Below are 22,626 nucleotides of genomic sequence, written 5' to 3' on the forward strand. Positions count from 1 at the left end.
CTTCTTCTTCTACTACTACTTCTTCTACTTCTACATCTTTTTCTTCTACAACTACTTCTTCTTCTACTTCTACATCTTCTTCTTCTACTACTTCTTCCTGATTTAATTTGATTTTTTGTGCAGAACAATAATTGGATAAACATGTATGCACATATTGGATTTAACATATTTTTTACCATATTTAGTATATATTGGACTACTTGCCATTTAGGGGAGGGAAAACTGGAACACAAATTTTTAAAAGCAGAAATGTTAAAGAATTGTCCATGCATGGGTCTTGAAAAATAAAAAGCTTTAATAAAAAATGATTCTGATACTTAAACCAGGAAAAGATAAAATAAAGGAGGAAAACTATAGGCCAATTTCATCAGTGAATATTTATTCATAAATTTTAAACAAAATCCTGTCAGACTATAATGATTTTCCAAATACACACTCTTATGGCCATTTGAGATTTATACTAGAGATACAAGGATGGCTTAACATAAAAAAAAACAACATAATCATATAAAAAATTCAAAAGAATTAAAACTTCCTAAACCACATAGTAATAAAGATTTACACAGACAATTCCTTTTATGACAGGTAACATTTTATGCTAAGAACTCTACAAATATAGGCATAGAGGTTCATTTTAAAAATCACACATACATACACACAACACACAGACACACACCTATAAAGCCCAAAATAAGCATCCTATACAATGAGGATAAACTTGACTCGTTCCTCTTAGATCTTTACTCTTATATGAAAATGAAATAACCATGCCTATTTAGTCAGTATTATTTTACATAGTTTTGGAATAACTTAAATTGATAGAAGAATTTTCAGTGTTCGTTGCTAAGCCATGACCATATAATAAAAAAAAGACAACATTAACATATTTAACATACTTTTAATAGTATACCAATCAAATTACTAATAAGTTATTTTGTAATATTTTATAACAGAATAACTAAATTAAATTGAACAAAAGCAAAAACACTGGTATAGACTCATGCTTACAAATTTCTTAATACAGCAGAAACCAGATAAAAAGGTAATCTGGAAATGTTTCAAAAACTAAATACAAATAAAATACAATGCAGATTGTGTAATTTTTAAAATTCAATATTAGCCCATAGGGAATTTTTTTTCCACCTTGACATCATTGAGCTAGAATAGTAAATAAATTATAAAAACAGGTAGGGGATAAGAGAAAATAACACTTCCAGGTTTCACAAACAATGGAATTTAATTACCAATGTTTTACAACATGAATTCTGTAGGAAAAATATGTCCTTAATTTAAAAAAGCATTACTTGATATTAAAATATGAAGGAAAAACTCATTATTTGATTAATAAAATACTGCTAATCTGCCAGAATTTAGGCTTAGGTTAAAACGCTTCACTGTATTCCACAATATATTTAAAATAGATCTATAACATTAAGGATCATATTTTATTAAAAAAAATAAAAATTGATCAAATGACTCTCACAGCTATATGTTGAAGATATACTCAACTAAAGAAAACATAGAGACAATTTCAAAAGATGAAATAAATAAATTTGATTACATGAAACTGAAAAGTCTCTAAAAATGCACATGAACTAAGGAAAGAAAGTTAAATGAGAAATAAATTCGTTTCAACTTTCTTTGATATAATTTCATATTCAAGATAGACAACCAATTAGTATATATTTGGCACCCCCCAAAAAATTTCTGTTTCTGTCTATCTATCTAGATGCAAATTAATAAAGATTTTCTAATAGGTGAGTGATCAAAGATTATGGGCCAGTCTCAAAATAATTGTAAGATATTTACAACTTCATAAAAGAGTGTTTCAAGTCATTAATGATATGAAAACGACAAATACAATGAAAACCCTACTCCTTAATTTCTAAATCTGAAGATTTTATTTTTCAACCTGCAAATTAGCAAAGGTGACCACTTTTTTAAAGAAAATGTCAATAATCAGTGTTTGAAGAGCTTTGAAATGGTAACACTAAGATGTTCGTGGAGATGTCAAATGGTACAACCATTTTGGAAACTAATTTGATATTGTGCAAATAAAGTAACTAAAATGTCCATGTTTTGAATAAGAAATTTCATTCCTGGAGTCTCAGACCCCAAGAAAGCTATTAATAAGAAGAAAGCCTCCATATAGAATAATACATAACAGTATGCTTTTGTGAATTGGAAGCAAAATATATGTCCATCAACTGGGGTAAATCTAAATAAATTGTGGTACATGAATGTAATGGGATATTATTGTGCAGGAAAAGTAATATCTTATGTATAGATGTAGAGAAGTATAAAAAAATCTGAACTGAGGGAAGTAAGCACATCCAAGAACAAATACATTATATATGCATATATATAATTAATATATATTTATATATATATATATATATGCATATACACATATGTACACACTGCACTTGCAATAGTGTAAATGGAAAGAACAAATGAAAAATGGAAACCAAATGGAAAGATATGCACACACAAAATCAAATTTAAAGACAATAAATTAGAAATATGAAGCATTGGACAGCTAGGTGATGCATTGGATGGAGCACCAGTCCTGAAGTTAGGACATGAGTTCAAATCTGGCTTCAGATAATTAACACTTCCTAGCTATGTGACCGTGGGCAAGTCACTTAATCCTAATTGCCTCAGCCACAACAACAACAACAACAACAGCAAATGAAGCATGATCTAAATTAAAACACATGAAAGGTCATTCTCAACCCATCTCTTTTGGAGGTGGGAGATTTTATATATATGGAAAGTTATATATTGCACATGTTTTTGAACTTTTCCAATGTATTGATCAGTTTTGTTGATTATTTTTCCCCTTTAAAATATGTTATATATGATGACTCTCTGAAACAGGAATGAAAGGGCACTTGCCATACATATGCTCATGTAAAGAATAAGACATCGATAAGAAAATATTTTAAATAATTTTGAAAATTAACACAGGTTTAAAAAAAAACTCTTCCTTTGTTCAATGATTTTTTTTTTCAACTAATACTATGAGAAAACAGAAATAAGCTATAGTAATGGAATAACCAGCTGAATTTCCACACTGATCAAATTTAATTTAAATTCAGAAAACATCTAAAGTGGCATTTTATGATTTTGTGGTCTGCTAAAAACAAAACAAACAAAAAATAACTTTAATTAGTTCTTTGAAAGTATTATGTTATTTTGGATAGAGTCAAGCTTGAAGGTAGAAAGACCTGAGTGCAATGTTTCTGATCATTACTGGTAATATGATCTTGAGGTAGTTATTTAATTTGTCACTGCTCTCTAAGCAACTCTGTAGGACTATAAATTGCAAAGCAGGTGCTTATCTGCTTTGATGAAAGGTGTTCCTAATACCAATGAAATAACAAGTCTACTCATTTTCTCCTTTTTATGGTTTAAAATGCAAAAAGGCAATGAAATATCCTTTAACAACAAGAAAAGAAAATCAATATACTCAGGAACAATAGACACTTGGATAAATAGCCTCTTGATTGTCTCTCACTCTGAAATTGCCTTAACAGGAATGGCTTCCACAAATTCCTTGATCTATGCTAATATCTTTAATTCTGAATTTTTGTTCTTTTCTGAGTTCCAATCACTCAATTCACACTATCAATTGAGCACTTCCAAATGATATTTTACAGTCATCTCAAACTAAATATGTCTAAAACCTAGTTTAGTCTTCTTGAAACAATCTTCTTGACTTCTCTATTATTTTAGGATATCATTATTTTTTCTAATAATATAGCATCACAAAATCTGAATTTCCTTCAAACTTTTCACATATCCTAGCAATTTTATATTTTTACATCGGGACTACTCTAATTGCATCCTTATTAAATTTGTCTCTAGTTTTTTCCCAATTACAATCTACCCTGCATAAAGCCACAAGATGACTTTTTTTTAATGAAATGCAACTTTTATGCCTTGTCCCTGATCATAAACTAACAGTGCTTAGTAATAGCTTATACAATCAACTATGAACTTTTTACCTTACCATAAAAGCCTCTCCAATATTTGCCTTCCTCTGTCCTTTCAAGTTGTATCTTCTATAATTCCCCTAAAAGGATTCTGCACCTCATACAACTAGTTCTGCTTGCAATCTCTCGAACAAGTCTCATATTTGTTTTTCACCTTTTCCCTTTAACCATGTCATTCTAATATGAAATGTCCTTTTCCCTCTTTTTTTAATCTTTGTAGTTGCCTTGTCATTATTCAGAATCCTGCCCAAGATTTCCTTCCTCTATGAAACATCTTTAACTCACTAGTTGAGAGTAGATATCCCTTTCCTATGAGATTTGAGGCCATTCACTATCAGTAAAATTCATATAACATTACTTTGACTGCACAACTTACAAAGGATCTTAGAGACAGTAGGGTAGTCTAACTTTTCCCTGATCAAAAGTTCTTTTAACAAATGGGTTTATGGTCTCTGCTTGAAGACTTCCAATGCAGGAAGACCCAATATTGCCTAACTATAATTCTTAGGATGCTTTATTTAGATCAAATCTAGATCCAATTCTCTGGAATCCATTATTCCTAATTCTTCCTCTTTTAGGAATAAGTAGAACAGGCTTCATTCTTTTCCCATATGAATCTCTAACTATTTCAAGATTGTTATCTTTTCCTTCTGTATCTTCTTTTTTAGCTTACTGATCTGTATCTCCTTCAACTTCTTTTCAGATGAATGACCTCTATTTGCTAAACTTTCTGCTTGTATTCTTCCAAATATTCTGCAGTTTATGAATTTATCAAGGTCAAATGTCAATGTCAAAAAGCAGACGTGTTACATCCCAACATGGGATGTTAATCATTTTAATGAAATCTAGAAAAACATTAGTTATTTTAGCTTACATGTCAAGTTGATGATTCATATTAAGATTAAAGGTTACTGAAATCCCCAGATATTTTTCACAAGAACCATCATATGTTATTTCCTTAATTTGTGTAAACTAAGTCTAGAACTTTATATTCAATCTTGTTAAACTTCACCTTTTTTGGTGAGGTTCATAATTCTACACTTGTGAAAAAATTTCCAATATTCATTGTAATTTGGGGTGTTTGTCAGTTCTTCCAATAAGTGTTATTTACAGATTTGGGGATTTAGCTTTTTTGATTTTAATTCAAGTCATTGATTAAAATGCTGAGCAATGTAAAGACAGATTCATGGGGACATTTTGAGTCCAAATCTTTAATGTCTACTATTTAGGTCTCAGCTGCCTACCATTTCTGAATCTATCTAATTGTGAATGCAGTGTTCCATCTTGTCCACAAGGATATTGCAAGAGTCCTTTTCACATTATAACGAAGTAAAAATTGCCAGATATATACACCATGTTTATCTTATTTCCCTGCCAAAAACATATAATGTTCTTCAGAAAAGGGTATCTTCTATATTTAATATTCCCTACACAGCCTAGTAGCTTAGCTCAATGTAGGGAAGATAGGGGATTTTAATCTGCTATCTTTTGTTTAGTTTTTTAATTATTTTTTAATCCATAGCAAATGTCTTCTTTGCCTTCATCCTTCCCCTTTCTATGAAAGATAAGGGAAACCATAGAGCTATTATGACCTGATATCTACTACTTGATTCTGTACATAATAAACTTTTGTCAGTAAATATTTATTCATTTCCAGTGTCCTTCACATAATAGGATTGTTTACTGAATGTGACAACATTTTAAAACATGCAAAAGAATTATGTGTTGAAAGTTCAGAGAATAAGGACAGTTATAGTATTTCCATATGACTTTTATTATATTAACTATATAAGAAACAATAGCAGGCAACTTTGAAAAGATCTGTTCCAAACCTGTTCTTTCCTCCTCAGGGGAGAAGCACTCAAAAATTTTACTAGCCACTCACTTACAAATGCAATCAAATTTCTTTCCCAAGCTTGTTCTCTCCTTTGAAAATAATCATCTGACCCTGGGAAGGTCTACTTTCCTTTTGGTTAATTTTTATTCTTTGAACGCAGTGAAGTATTTAATGTTTGTGAAAATTAATTGTCCTTTCATTGAAATGTTGACTTCTTATCTTCCCTTAGTACATAACTTTCAACTCAGTCATTAATTTTTTGGGGAGACATACCTGGAATTTCCTTTAAGTAAGGATCTTTCTGGCATGGGAACTTTATCCATTGTTGTCACTTTGTCAGTTTAGTCTTCATTACATGGGGGCACTGAGAAGTAACTGATTTACTCATGGTCACAGAAAAAAATGTCAGACACAGAACTAGAATGCAAAATTTCCTGACCCCAGCATTGTCCAAATTGCTTTTCATTAGTCTGGCAATATTTGAAAGAAAAAATAAATTTGAAAAAGAATAAGAGGTGACGACATGCTATCATGTAAAACCTTTGGAAAAAAAAACAAAAAACAACTTAATATCCTATGTTCCCAGTTTCCTGCAAACTCAGGCATAGAAAGCAATATTGGATAATTAATTGTGAATTGATGTCCCTTCATCCGTCTACAAAAAGATCAAGTTTGTGAAATTATTGGTTTTCTTTTATTTGTGTGGATTCTAAAGATAAAGAGAAGCCTATTTTCTCAGACTATGTTTTTGGTTTTGTTTTGCTTTTTTGATAGAGAAGTTTAACAACACTCCAATTCTTTCTAAGTCAGCTGTTTTTAGTATGCTGGTATAATTCCCTGAACACCCCATGCACCTACATTCAAAGTGATGGCTCCAAAAAGAAAATAGAAGTCACTCAAAAAAGATTTTTCAAAAATTTCCTTCTACTTTTGCCACCTATTTATTTCCATCAATAAGGAAGATCTGTGTTAGTACGATTTACTTATGGTCTGTGTTTGTTAAATTTAAAACAGCAAACATTTATTATTTGTTACAAGCAAAGTTCTATGCAAATGCTGCCAACAAAAAAGAAAACAGAAAGTTTCTATCCCCACAGTGCTTACCTTATAATGAGAGGATGCTATAATACAGCATATATCCAAGGACAAATGGGATACAGAAAATATAAAGAATTTACAAAATAATATTATGAGAGAGAAATCCAAATGGAAGAAATAATCTCTTGGAACAGATGCACCTTAAGCTGTGCAATGAAGGAAGCAGAGTGTTCTGCAAGACAAATAAGAGAAAGAATTGCTCTCCAGATCTAAATGAATCCTGTGCAAAAGCTTGGGAGTGAGAGATGAAATATTACATAAAGTTAGCAGCTTATGGGTCACTTTTGACTACAATGGAGAATGCATGAATGGGAGTAAAGTAGGTGACATAATGTGAAAGATTAAATGCTATATACTTAAGAGTTTTTACTTTATACTAAAGGTATCAGAAAGCCACCATAGAATTTTGAGGAGAGGTTGATTTGTTCAATATTAATTTGACAATTCTGTGGATAATGAACTGGTGATAGAAGAACTGAGAGTGAGATAGACTGACAAGGAGATTATAGTCATTTCAATTCTTGGAGGAAAAAAATGAGCTCCTGAATTCAGGTAAAGGGAATTTGAGCAGAAAGAAGGCCATGGATAGAAAAACTTTGGAAAGATTGGAAACTGCTCGATGGAGGAGGAAGCAATATAAGGATGCCAAATTAGGAATCTGAATGACTAAAAGAATGGTGGTGCCATAAACAAAGAATGGAGATGATTTTGGGGAAATCTCGTGTTGCAGAGAGAAATAACTAGAACCAAAATAAAACATAACTGATACTATAGCAATGCAAGAAAAATGAACACCAAAATCATTCAAAGAGTGAGAAATAATACTTATTCATAGTCCTGGGAAAGAAATGAGGAAGTACTGATTTCCTTTTCGCAAAGAGATAGAAGGCAATGGTACAGAATATTTCATATATTGCGAAATAATAATTTGTCAAAATTGTTTTTCTTTGTAATGAATCTAGGCTTATTTTTGGAGTATATTGTAGAAATACCCACGCATATACATATACATATACATATATATGGATAGATAGATAAATATCTAAATAGAGAGATAGATAGATATACATTGAGGTAAAATGAAAGATTTTTTTAAAAAAAGAAATTGTTGGGAGAACATTAAGTGAGAATAAGTTGTTTCTATTTTTATTGCCATTGTTGTCATTTTAGAAAATATGATGAGTTATGTTTTAATCACTTTGAAAGCTGATTGTTGTCCATGCTTAGAGTTGACCAAAATAACATCACTATGTTAGGGGAACCCAATTTATAATATGTCTGACTGAGGCTGATCAGCCCAATCTGAACTTTGAGACTTTAGTAGAAGCTAAGTACGAATAATTCATATGCATATTTGGAGTGGAGTTGTTATATATTTAAATTTTTCAGGAGAAAGTTGGTAAGACAGCAATGTGTTTCAGGAAAAAAATATAAAGGCCCAGAATACAGAATTGAGTGTTATTTACAGAGTTGAAAATTTAATATATAGTTGCTTCTTTGACCCTTCTGATTACCCTCTTCTCCTTGATACTCTCTTCTCTCTAATTTTTTCCCCTCCAAATGCCAGTGTCTCCTTGTTCTTATCTATAAGATCATTCCTTCTCAGTTCTTATCTATAAGATGATTATCTTTTCTGTTGGCTCATCATCCAGATCACTAACTGTAGGTATCCCCCAGTATTAATTCTTGGTCCCTCTTCTTTCTTCTTTTCCACTACTTTATGTGATCTTGTCAACTCTCATGGACTCAATTATCATCTCCATACTGATGATTTCCACGTCTATTTATCCTGCTGCCTTCTTTAACTGTCCTCTACATCTCTTAAATTAATCCAACACCAAAATCATTGTCTCTGCTTTAACAATACCATACACAAACCCTGAACCCTGTCAAGATCCCCTAGTTCAAACTAGTTATCATCTGCTAAGTGAAATAAGCACAATACTTTTACCTTCATCCTTCCAATATCCGATGTATAGCCAAGACCTCTCAATTTCATCTTTGCAATATGTTTCTATTACTTTGATAATAACTCCTTTTCTCCTCTGACATTTCCTTCATCAGGGTGCAAATCCTTATGAGCTCACTTAAACTATAACAATAGTCTAGTGGTGGATCTGCCCATTCTATACTATCCTCCACTCAGCCAGCATAGTAATTTTCCTAAAGCATAGGTTTGACCATGTCATTTGTCTTGTCAATAAACTCTACTGGCTCCCTATTGTTTTCAGGATTAAATACACAATCATCTCTGACATTTTAAAGCCTTTCATAACCCAACTTGAGCAATTAAATGTCACTGTGAATAGTGCGCTGAGTTTGAAGGCAGAAGATCTGATTTCAAATATGGTCTCAGACATTTATTAGTGATGTGATCCTAGACAAGTCCCTTAACTTCGTTTGCTTCTGTTTCCTTATCTGTAAAATGAGCTGGAGAAGGAAATGACAAACCATTTCAGTATCTTTGCCAAGAAAACTCCAAATGGGGTCGCAAAGAGCTGGCCAGAATTAAAAATAACTGAACAAAAAGGAACCTAATCCCCCTCCACTACAGAAATACATATCTTTCTAGTTTCTTCCTCCTTGCCATTTACTCCTCTGTCTAGTGAGACTAGGTTTTTGATGGTTTAATGAACAAAATGCTCCATGTCATGGCTCTGGGAATTTTATCTGGCTTTTATCAGTGCCTGGAATACTCTCCTTCCTTAACTTCACCTCCTGACTTTCTTTAAATCCCAACTAAATTTCTATTTTTTACAGGAAAAAAACACTTTTCAACAGCTCTTAATTCTAGTACCATCCCTCTGTTAATTAATTCCTACTTTTCTTACACATTACTTGTTTATATCTTTCATATTATAATGTGATCTTCTTTTGTCTCTCTCTCTCTCTCTCTCTCTCTCTTTTCTTTTCTTTGCTTTTCCCGTCCTCTTACACCTGTATTTCCAGTGCTTAGGGCAGGATCTATTTCATAGTAAGTAATTAATAAATTCATATTGACTGAATAATTTTAGGGATTTCCAAAAGTGAAATTGTAAAGAGATAAGAGAACCCAACTACAATATTAGGGAAAATTCTTCTTCGCATGATGGAAATGGAGGCTTTCACAAAGAAGGCTAGGGAAAGTGATCATACAGTTCAAAATAAAGAGAAAAATGTGGCTACTTAAATTAAAAGCTGAAGAGAGATGAGTAGAACTAGCTAGAGAATAACCCATTAGATTTAATGTTAAGAAATCATTGCTAGCCTTAGGGAAAGTGGTTTAAGTCAAGTCGTAGTGTCAGAAGTCTGATTGCAAAGGAATTGAGAATTTAGTAGATGGTAAGGAAAAGGAAATGATAAGTACATAAAATCCTTAGTAAGTATTTATCTATAAGTGACAGAAGAGCAATAGGATGGTGAAGCAATCAAGAAAAGATAGTTTCTTTTCAAAAATGGGGAAACCTGGGAATATTCATAGTTAGTGGGGAAAAATCTAGGTGGTGAGAAAATAGTGAAGATGAATATGAAGTAAATGGTTAAAGGGTCAAGTTCCTAAAGGACACAGAATAATATTGCATTCAACCATAAGCTCAATTCTATAGCAGAATCATATTAAAGTATAGAATGACAGAAAAAAGGTACTTAATCTGGTTAATTCATCTAATTCAGCTTCTATTATGGGGCCCAATGCAAGAGCTTTAGGATGCTGGCTATAGATTATCCCTCATTTCTGTGAAGAATCTCCATCAAAACTTAATCTTATCTCTCACGATGCTATTCAGAAAAAAATTGAGTTCTATAAGATTATATTGACAAAATTAAATCCCCAGTCAGAACTACTAAGGAAAATTGTTGTGTATGAAACTGGCCAAGGACATAAAATTGTCATTCATGAATTAGTGAAATAGAGAGGGTCATCAGCAGAGGGATGACCCTTTTTACACACCAATAAATTAAACTGCATACATTTAATTTTTATTGTAGGGACTTTATTCTTTGACTTATGAAATAATGATGCTTGATAGGAGGTAAGCACTTAATAAATGATTTTTGTACTTTCATTATTCATTCATAGGAGCTATGAATATGTTTGATCTATGTCAGTAGAGAAGGTATCCATATTGAAGAAAGCTCAGATCTTTGACAGAATACTGTATTGTGAAGAGAGATGACACTTGGAGATGCAGCAATCTAATCCTTCTTCTAACACTGCTTGTTTGATTTTGAATGTCACTGAACATCTTTATGTATCATTTTTCTCATGTGAGGAAAAATGTCCACAAACTTTAAAAGAACTAAATAAATTTATAAGGGACCTATTCAGTACGTAGGGTTCATCCTTTGCTTTATCTAGATATATCTAGACCACCAGTGGAGCTCACAAGCTTTTTATTAACTATCTCTCTTCCTTCTATCTTATGACCAAACCATCTCCATTTTCATGCTGAAAAATTGCTAGGTAGAAAATGAATGCTGCCTCAAAATTCCCTTTTCTGGAAAATGTTTTTGTTGAAATTCACATGTAATATGCATTAATAGATATATAACCTTCACCCCGAAACAGCTGCCCTTACAAGCTTACTTATAATCTAGAGAATTCATTTCATCTCTCTTGGTTTCAGTTTTTCAATCTGCAAAATGAGTTAGACACCAAGAGTCCTTCTAATTTTATATTCTACGCTTTTATCTGTCTGTTCCAAAGCAAAATGAAATGTGATTTGAAAATGTGCACAATTACATATGGTCAGAGATTTTTCTGAGGCTCCTAGTTCTGGATTTCTATATAAAGTGTTTACCTTTTTCTTTAAATCCATGATTTTTGGGATTGCATCCCTGATTGACTATGTTGGAAAACTGATACACAATAGCTTTAGGGCTTTTTTGTTTGTTTTGATTTGATTTTGTTCTTCTGTGTGAGACAGGTATGACTTCTGACATAATTTTCCCGTATCACGGACATATCTTCAATTCCCCATGTGCTTAATTTTGACTTAGGAAATAAAAGAAAATAAGAATGACAAATGACAGAATGAACTTCTTGAGGTATCTCCAACCTAGGCCAAAGTAGAAAGCCTGAATCTTCTCTCCATTGTCTCCTCCCCCATACAATGGAAAAACTTTAATATCTTGACAGGAACAAGGAAGGCTTTCAAGGAAGCAAAACTTTGTAATCAGAGAAAATTTCATTTTTCCTCTTACTCTACTTTTACTTGCTATAAACTTTTTCCCCTTCACACAGCTATGCCCACCACCTACTTCTCACTCTGGATCAGGCCCACCCTAACATATATTGCTATTATATTATATTTTGGAAGTTCCTGACCCAGACTCTGTATGATAAGCTATCATCTATTTTTTCTTTCTGTCCTCAGCCTTTTAGATCACATCCTTAATCAACAATGATGAAAGATTTGTATATGACAGTTTCAGGTTCTCTATGGGTAAGACAGATAGCTACTCATTGCATCCAAATGAAGTACATGCTAACCTTGCCTATCAGGGAGAATTCTTTAGGTTACTAAGCACATAATTAAAAGTACTCACTAATGACATGGTAATTGTTTTAATGGATTTCCAATGAAGTGTGAAGTGCTCTGCTGACATGTCAACAAAATATGAAGTATTGTGAGAAAGCAATTCATAGTCTCAGAATTTCAAAGCTGAAAAGAGACTTTAGAGATCACTCAGTCCAACCCCTTCATTTGCCCAAGGTTACAGAGAACACATGACCAGAACTCATACTTCTTGGCTCATGTTTCTTTTCTACTATGTCATGTTATCTATGAATGGTATAGTAATCTCAAATTGAAAATATCTTTTAGTTACTATATCAAAAACATTTAATTATGGTTCCCATAGAAAGACATTTATTATCTTGCTTAAAACGTTGCAGAGCAAAACAGCTTCTTCATTTTACAGAAATTTTTAGAAAGGTGATGATCAGGAAGAAATCTTCTAGATATTAACTATTTTCATGAAGGGTAGGATATATCCATAATCTTAGGATATATGTGTGTAATGTTTTATATTAATATGAACAAATACTATATATGTGTGTATATTTATATATGCTATATATGTATATATATACATATACCTAGGCATGTTATACACTTAGAGTGATTTAAGCTTTATAAAGAGATTTAATTACCATAGTACTATTATGTAGAAGATATAAATATTCCTAATCTCATTTTATAAATCTATGTACATACATAAGAATATACTACATTGTGTGCCTGTATACATAAGTAAATTAAGTTTTATAAAGAGGTTGACCTACCATAAGAATATAGGACTCTATATTCTTTAGCTTCATTTTATAAATACAATATGTAGGTATATACATATATTAAACATGCTTTTTATGTAAGGATATATATATATATATATATATATATATGTTATGTGTATATAATGATTTAAGATTTCTAAAATGATTTACTCACCACAATCCTGTGCTAAAGGGTATACATATATTGTTAGCCTAACTTTACAAATGAGAAAATAGACTCAGAAAGTTAAAACGACCTGCCAGTGAGCACACAGCTAGTCAGTAGAGGATCCACAAGATCAATGTTCTTTCCAGACCTGCAGGATCCAATTTTTATATCCCTTAAAACAACCCTCTCAGAAATTATCATGATTTCACAAATGGGGAAACATTCACAGAGAGGAAATAACTTGCTCGGGGTCAAATTAGCAAATGTCAAGACTTGAACCTTTTTCGTATGAAACTGTTCAGTAATGAAAGGGAAGGACAAAGAGACTACTGAATTTATTCATTTCTGTTACTCTTCCTAATAGAAAATAATTATCAAGAATATCTCAATTACCTGAGTGAACTCAGATTTATTTCCATTTGGAGAAATTATCAATGATATATATATATATTTTTTTTTTCATTGACCATCATTTTCTTACAATCACATTCATATATATATATATATATATATATATATAATCTCATTACATTTTGAAAGCTTAGCATCTCCAAATCAAAGACTTTCAACCTTGGGGGGAAAAAGTAGAAGCCAATAAGTCCAACCTTTTCATCTTATAGATTGGACCTCACAAATAAGATCTGGGAAAATATTTGAATCCAAGTTCTCTGATACCAGTGATAATACTCTTTCCACAATACCCAAGACTGGTTCTTCATAACACTCTTGTGAAATAGTTGAAGTAGCACAACAATTTAGATACTTTGGAGGGAATGGGGAGGTTTAATTTTGAGAAGTGAAGATGCAGGGAAACATGATAATTCCCTCCAAGTATGTCAAAATGTTCAAGTGAAAAAAAAATTGTTGTGTTTTGCTTCACCTTATAATACAGAAGTAGGAGCAATAGGTGGAATTTCCAGAGGCAAATATAGGGTTGGTATCCAAAAGTGGAATGGATTGCCTAGACAGGTGGGGCAAGTCTTCTTTTTAGGAGGTTCCTAAGAAAAGTTTGGATGACCATTTCTCAGAAATGTTACAAAGCAGAATTACTTGTCTGTGTGTGTGTGTGTCTGTTTGTTTGTCTGTGTGTCTGTATGTGGGTGTGAGACACACCTGTAGGGCCATCTGATGGAGCCTATAGAAATCAATTTTCAAGGATACCAAGTAATTGAAATATATTTATAAAAAATGTTCTAAAAATTTCATTGACCACTGCTTAAGGACTCCTGCTATTGGGCATATTCTTGCTCAAGAATATTGTTCTAGATTCCAGCTTCTTCAACTGTGATTCACAACCCCATATTGGGTCAAGTAACTGAATGTGGGGGTTGCCGAATCATGATGTGTTATCAGTTTACATACACTTATACTTGGAGTCAGGTAAGAATTTCTCAGGCTAAAAGGGGTTGTAATAGGAAAGCATTTAACACTCCTTGTTCTAGATGATCTTTAAAATATCTTCAAAATCTGAAATACTGAAATTATGTATTTTGACTCATTTTGTAGTTTACAAAATTTAATCATAGAGATATGATGAAAACACAATATTGTAGAGAGTCAGTGCTGAAAGTGGGACAGAACTTAGATCAACTAACTCTCAGTTCTGTGTATTCTCCAGTATACTTGTGAATTAAAAAGGGTTGTAGGTGTCTCAAGTGCTTCATTAAAGAACTCAACTCTATGTAAATTCTATATTAAGGAGACAATGAAGAATTCTTCTATTATGAATAAGTCAGGGAAAGCAATGGAAGAAGGTTGAATTTGATCCTATTTTTCACTGAGATCTGGAGTCCTTTATTTGACTTAGATACTCTGAAGGTAACCCGTTTTCAAAGTTATTTTTCTCTGTATTAATGGTCTATCACAATAAACAACTTTTCTTATACATTGCATCACTGTGTAAAGAACATTCTGACTTCCTGGCTACATTTGGGGGTAGTCATTGACATTTTTGAGCATTTTTATTTCAATATATCATGTGCCTGCTCTGAAACAGGTTCAAAACTCAATCTCAAGAACCTCATGATTCTTAGAAAAATAATTTGAAATATTCAATAGGCCATTAGCATCAACTTTTAAGTAAGAACTCAAAAATCTAAGGAAGGAACTTTTTTTTTTTTAATAGCCTTTTATTTACAGGATGTATACATGGGTAACTTTACAGCATTAACAATTGCCAAACCTCTTGTTCCAATTTTTCACCTCTTACCCCCTCCACCCCCTCCCCTAAATGGCAGGATGACCAGTAGATGTTAAATATATTAAAATATAACTTAGATACACAATAAGTATACATGACCAAAACATTATTTTGCTGTACAAAAAGAATCAGACTCTGAATTATTGTACAATTAGCTTCTGAAGGAAGTCAAAAATGCAGGTGTGCATAAATATAGGGATTGGGAATTCAATGTAATGGTTTTTAGTCATCTCCCAGAGTTCTTTTTCTGGGTATAGCTAGTTCAGTTCATTACTGCTCCATTAGAAATGATTTGGTTGATCTCGTTGCTGAGGATGGCCTGATCCATCAGAACTGGTCACATCTAGTATTGTTGTTGAAGTATATAATGATCTCCTGGTCCTGCTCATTTCACTCAGCATCAGTTCGTGTAAGTCTCTCCAGGCCTTTCTGAAATCATCCTGTTGGTCATTTCTTACAAAACAGTAATATTCCATAATTTTCATATACCACAATTTATTCAGCCATTCTCCAACTGATGGACATCCATTCAGTTTCCAGTTTTTAGCCACTACAAAAAGGGCTGCCACAAACATTCGTGCACATACAGGTCCCTTTCCCTTCTTTATAATCTCTTTGGGATATAATCCCAGTAGTAACACTGCTGGATCAAAGGGTATGCACAGTTTGATAACTCCTTGAGCATTGTTCCAAACTACTCTCCAAAATGGTTGGATTCGTTCACAACTCCACCAACAATGAATCAATGTCCCAGTTTTCTAAGGAAGGAACTTAAATAAGACTATTAGCTCTATTAGGCCAAGCTGAATTGGAAATTCCAATTCAATAATAGTGGTACCTCAGCAAAATAACGTTTTGGTCATGTATACTTATTGTGTATCTAATTTATATTTTAATATATTTAATATCTACTGATCATCCTGCCATCTAGGGGAGGGGGTGGGGGGGTAAGAGGTAAAAAATTGGAACAAGAGGTTTGGCAATTGTTAATGCTGTAAAGTTACCCATGCATATATCCTGTAAATAAAAGGCTATTAAATTAAAAAAAATAAAATAAAATAAAAAAAATAATAGTGGTACCTATTCAACTTTGAGGGGCAAAGAGGAGGGGGGTTTGTTCTGAGAGTTACCCAGTTTAAAAAGAATTTTCAGTTCTTGCAAAGAGAGACAACATTTAAATGCAAAGTTCTATTATTACTATTTCAGTGTGCTTCTTCCTGTGCTCCGAGAAGCCCTGTTCCTTCTCCCTCCCTCACTTCAATCTAGTCTACAATGGTGTCTCATGCTGTTAAGCTGACTGTTAGACTGTTTCCTTTTACCACTTGATGAGGGAAAGTAATGTTAATTTTAATTGGATTGCTGTATTTCATTACTTTGTTAATTCAGCACTTTACAATACATTTTTCCCCTTCCTGATTGATTCTCGAAATCTGTTTGAAAAGGATACTTGATAGTGAAAATTCTTATATGTTCCACTAAACTGTTATGTTCACTGTTCAGCTTGAAGAATTGAGTGAATTTTAAACATTTAAGGTAAGAGGGAAAAAATTAATTTTAAATTGGCTTTTTCCTGGAGTTTCAAAGTACTTGGATTCTGAGTCTCCCCAATGGGTAATAATCATCAGTCTTTTGTTCCCCTTTTAATGGTCTCTACTTCCATTACACCTTTGGCATTGTTCTTTAACTTCATTCCACAGGGCTCATTGCCTCGTGAATGGATGTCCTGGTCCTTCTAGTGTACTCACTTAGGCCTATTGCCCTGGAACTGCCAGTGTCCTTTTTCGGGGTCTAAAAAATGGGAGGCATTATGTCACATGCTGGTAGAGGAAAACAAAATTGAACAAAAAACAATCAACAGCATGTCAAACTATGTAAAAAAATTCCAGAATTGGAATCATAATATTTGGAACTGATGATTTAGCATTTGTCATGTATAAAATTTTCATTTTACAGATGACAATACTGAGGCTTAGAAAATAGAAATGACTTGTTTCAGGTCACAAAAACAATTAGTGATAGACAGGAGACTACCTGAATTGCAATACATCCATTGCAATAGGTGGAATTAATATATATATATATATATATATTACAGCTAAACGTTTATTCAATTAACTTTGAAATAGTCCTTGAGTTTTTTTTTTAATTTTCTTTCTGTTAGGGTATATATAGATTTAGAGATAGATATTGCCATAAATACAGATATGTATACAACCTTGACATCTTTCTCAATTGAAAATTGAATATGTTTGTGTGTATGTGTATACATAGGCATATGTATGAATGCATATAAATAGAATATCTGGAAGAGAGAAATTAAAATGAAGACTTTAATTGGTAGGCAACATGAGGATAGTTAACCCAGATGTCAGGAAAGACATGGTTTTACTCCCCACCACAAACAGCTACTAGTTGTGTGATTCAGGACAAGTCATTTAAACTCTCAATACTTCAGGCAATAGACTCTAAGTTCCAGAACATTAACACATCTACTTTACTTCAGGAAATTCGTTTAATGAAAGTTTGTGCATACATAAAATGTCCTATATATAGATGACACAATTATTAAAAAGTATTATATTTGCATAGATATGGGTGTATATTCATATATTTTATAAATTCTTGCAGATTAAAATTGATTAAAGGTACAGTTTTAATCATTTTACTTAATGAAAAAGTGAGCTAATTTATTGAATATACCATTATCATTGTTTTTGTACTCTCTACCCTTTTATTGTATATGTATATTTTGGATTTTTTTTACCTGTGTGCAAATTGTTTCCTCAGTAGAATGTAATATTTTGGAGTGTAAGGATTATATCATTTTCTTAAATGAAAAAAAGAAAAAAAATCCTTCAAAAGACACAAAACAAGCAAAAGCAAAGTATTATTACAAGAATAAACAAAAGCAAACAAACAAAAAAGCCATTTTTGTTGAATTTGTCTTGTAAAAGAGATATTGCTTTTCTTTGTCTCAAATTATTTTAAATCCAAAGCATAAGGAAAAACCAAATGATTTCTTGTCTTGATTGGAGACATTTTGCTCAAAGCAAATAAGTGCAAATAGCAAAATATTATTATTTACCGATAAATTTCCTATATATCTGTTCATAAAAACCCACACAGAGACACACAGAGACATATTCACACATAATTGATATATTAGTGACAAAATCTATCAGAATTCATATGTTTGCTTATATTGCTGTAAGAAATTCCTTCCAAGAAAACTCCCAACCCTAAGAAAAAATTGTTTTGAAAAATTAACTTACTTGGGTGAAGTCGAAATGACACATTATGTCAGGCAGAACCATGTCTTTCTTGACATAAAGGATAGTCTTCTGTTCTCTGTGCCATAACAATCACCATCAAGAAAGAACTCATCACTCAATTCAAACTATGAGATTGAGCTATACATCTGAGGCAATATTGAATGATTTTTCTCCATTATTTTGATTCTCTATTTCTGGGCTGGTACATCTCTTAGACATATGACAACTTGGTGTACAAAAATTTTTAAAGTCTGTTCTTCATGTCAAACTGTGTGTCTATATACGTGCATTTTTTAAACTGGTTTTTGGCAAAAGCACTCTTGTGAATCCATGTTTATTGACCTTGAGTTCCTATGAATGCTTGTTAGTTTGTCCAACTATGAGTTCATCAATAAATTATCCATTTATAAGCTGGGAGGAAAATGTTTGAGAGAAGGAGTTCTTTGGGACTCCAAAGAACCATATACTGATCATCGGAGACCAAGAACCAGATAACTGTGTTCCAAAATTTCATCTTAACTGATTCTTTTTCCTTAGTTATTAAAAAAAATATCACCCATTCAGTCCCCATTGTTGCTATTAGGAAAAATGGAAAAGACTGCAGACCTCAATTCAAGCAGGCTCATTTGATGGTATTTTTTCCTATTTTTTATGGAATTTGAAACTGACTACAGTATATAAAAGACTAAGCACTCTACACATGTTTATATATGAGAATCAAATAAAGCTTCACATTTGTGGAAATGGGGGGGGGCACTGAAATGGCTTCAATATCTTGTGCATTATTTTCCTAGAGAATCCAGGGTAGGGTATTCAGGTTATATGGGCAACCAAGTGGTACAGTAGACTTGACCTAGAGTCAGGAAGAGTTAGCTTCCTGAATTTAAATATGGCTCCAGATAATTATACGCTATGTGAACCTAGGCAAGTCAACTAACCCTCTATATCTCAGTTTCTTCATCTAAAAAAAAATAGTGAAAAAAGGATATTGTTAGAAGGAAATGGTATCTTTGTGGAGAAAATTCCAAATAAGGTTACAGAGTACAGCATGACTCAAAATGACTGAATAACATCAAAAACTTCAGTTTATGAACATCCCATCTAGAAAAAAAAAAGATAGTTCCAGGTTCTTATGAAAACAAAAATTTTAAAAATGGAGTACCATGTCAATTAATTAATGGCTATCATTATCTCCTTCTATATCAAAATACTTATTGAGTTAAAGAATATGGAATTTATGGATGTTTTCTCTCCTGGTCAAATCTCTCAATGTATTCCCCCCAGGATCATATGTAGGAAACTTTGTGCTAATGGGGTGTCTGAAATACTCATGAGTTACATATAAATTTCCACTTGAGAAGTGTTCCCAAATAAGGCAATATACTCCAGTATCATAATGCCTTGGATTACTGGATAACATTAATATTAAAGTTTAGTTCAGGAATTGACAAGCCAAGAAGCATGGGATAAAAGGGAAGTGGGAGTGTCATTGGATAAATACAGGAATGGTTCTTTTGGATGTGGATAATGTACACAAGATGGTCTGATAGTAAAATTTCCAAGAAAATGACATAATAGGAAATAGACATTCCCTTTCCTAACAATGTGATTATCACATAATAACAATCTTTTTTTCCCTTCTTTCATGATACTTCTGTGCTAACATCTTATGGCTGACCAAAAAAAAAAAAAAAAAAAAAAAAAGAGGAATCAATGTTGCTTCATTTATTCAATAAATTGCACTATACTGAAAGTAATTGACCTTGCCATATGAGAGAGAGAGAGAGAGAGAGAGAGAGAGAGAGAGAGAAAGAGAGAGAGAGATTCTTTTCAAGTAAAAAAAAAGAAGATATATTAAAATATAATGGTATTCTTTTGCTGAACTAAATGAAGGACTATAGATTCAGAACTATAAAGGATCACAAGAGATCATTTAATTGGATATCTTCCTTTAGGTGATGAGAGAGTTGAGAAATAGAAAGATTAATTGAATTTTCAAAATCACACTGGTAGAAAAGTACAAGTCCAGACTTGAATCCATAGCCTTTCAACCAAATTCCATTATACTTTCCTATATTATGCTACTTCTCCCAAAGAGTCATTCAGGGTGGCAGGCTAATATGGCTTCTGATTTGCATCACTAGAGGGAATACTTAGATCAGTGGTATCATGGAAACTCTTAATTATAACCAAATGCTTCATAAAACCAGTTTTAAATTGAAATCACTTCTTATTATCCAGAAATATAAATCCTTCTTCCATTAGATTGGAATCCAGTGACTTCATAATGTGTATTACAGCACAATGGTAAGATAATTTGATACCAATTTGCAACAGGAAGTTGGAGGAAAAATCAATTGAAACTGCATTGGGAATTTAGGTGTTCAGTGGATGATTACCCAATTTGGCAGTTGGCCAAGGCAACGCTTTAATGCTTCTACTTGCACCAACAATGTCACGGGATATTTAATAATGACAGGTGGTCAGAGCCCAGGTTTTAGATTTCACCCCAGCAATGCTTGCTCAGTAAATCCAAGCTTTGAATGGGAAATGCCAATGATTGTATATGACCTTTCTAATACCTGACTAACAAATGGAAGTCACTATGCTTGTCAAAGTTTTTATTTTTAAGGAAAAGGGAAAAATAAAACATCTCCCAGAAGTTCTTCTCTTGCAACACCTCTTGGGCTTCACTGAGTCTGTTGTTACTTAGCCCTCAATGTGTGCCTGAAATAAGTTTTTAACCACAGAGAATCTGTGGAAAGGGGGAAGGAAGAGAAAAAAACAGATGGGGATAGAATGGTGTTGGGAGGGGCAGCATTGTGGGTTTAGAAGTTCCTTTTTAAAAAAATGGCCTCAAAACTCTCTAGATGACCACCCACTCAGTTTTATAATAGTTGAGTATCTTCCATTGCAAATAAAGCAACGATAGACTAAAAATGGACTTCCTCATTTTTTAAATATCTGCATTTTTTTTTTTTTGCAGAATATAATAAAAATCTTCCCTTAATGGCCTGAAATCAGTTGACTTCATGACATGACTTTTAAGCTCTTCCATTAGGTTGTAAACTCCTTGAGAGCAGGGCCTCTCCTCCTACTTTTGTATCCCCCGTGCTTATCAGAGTGTCCAGGACATAGTAAGCACTTGATAAATGTTTTCTGAATTGAGAATGACTTTAGTAGTATGGTAGGGTACTATGTGCTGTCAAATAGGAAAGGCTTTGAATATGAACTGGTGGTGGCTATATGATTCAGAAATAGTCTAGAAAATAGAAAATAGTTTAGAACAGCGCAGAGAAGCTAATTATTGATTTTGCTCCAAAGGAATTATCACACAGAGCATCTCCCAAAGCCCATATCCTAAGTCTTAGAGATTGGGGATCTACAATTGTAGAAAAGGTTATCTATTCTATACTGATGAAAACACATCCTTGAATTATTCACAAATCATTAAATGATAGCTTATGCTCATTTTAAATTAATAATTATATAATTATAATTATAGATAATATACTATATAATTATAATTATAACAAATTAATAAGGTCTCCTTATTTATTTAATAAAATTATGTTAGATGACATATAAATAGTATACTTAATTTTGCAAAGTGTTTTACATGTGTCATCTCATTTGTTCCACATTTAGAGGTAGGTTTTATAGATATTTATATCTCCACTTGACAAATGAGCAAATTGAGTCTCAGAGAGATTATGTGATATTCATGCTCCCATTAACTAGCAAGTATCAGAAAGGGGATTTGAAGTCAGTTCTTCAAGACATAAAATTCAGTATA

This window comes from Sarcophilus harrisii, chromosome 6, assembly GCF_902635505.1.
Source record: "Sarcophilus harrisii chromosome 6, mSarHar1.11, whole genome shotgun sequence".
Lineage (NCBI taxonomy): Eukaryota > Metazoa > Chordata > Mammalia > Dasyuromorphia > Dasyuridae > Sarcophilus > Sarcophilus harrisii.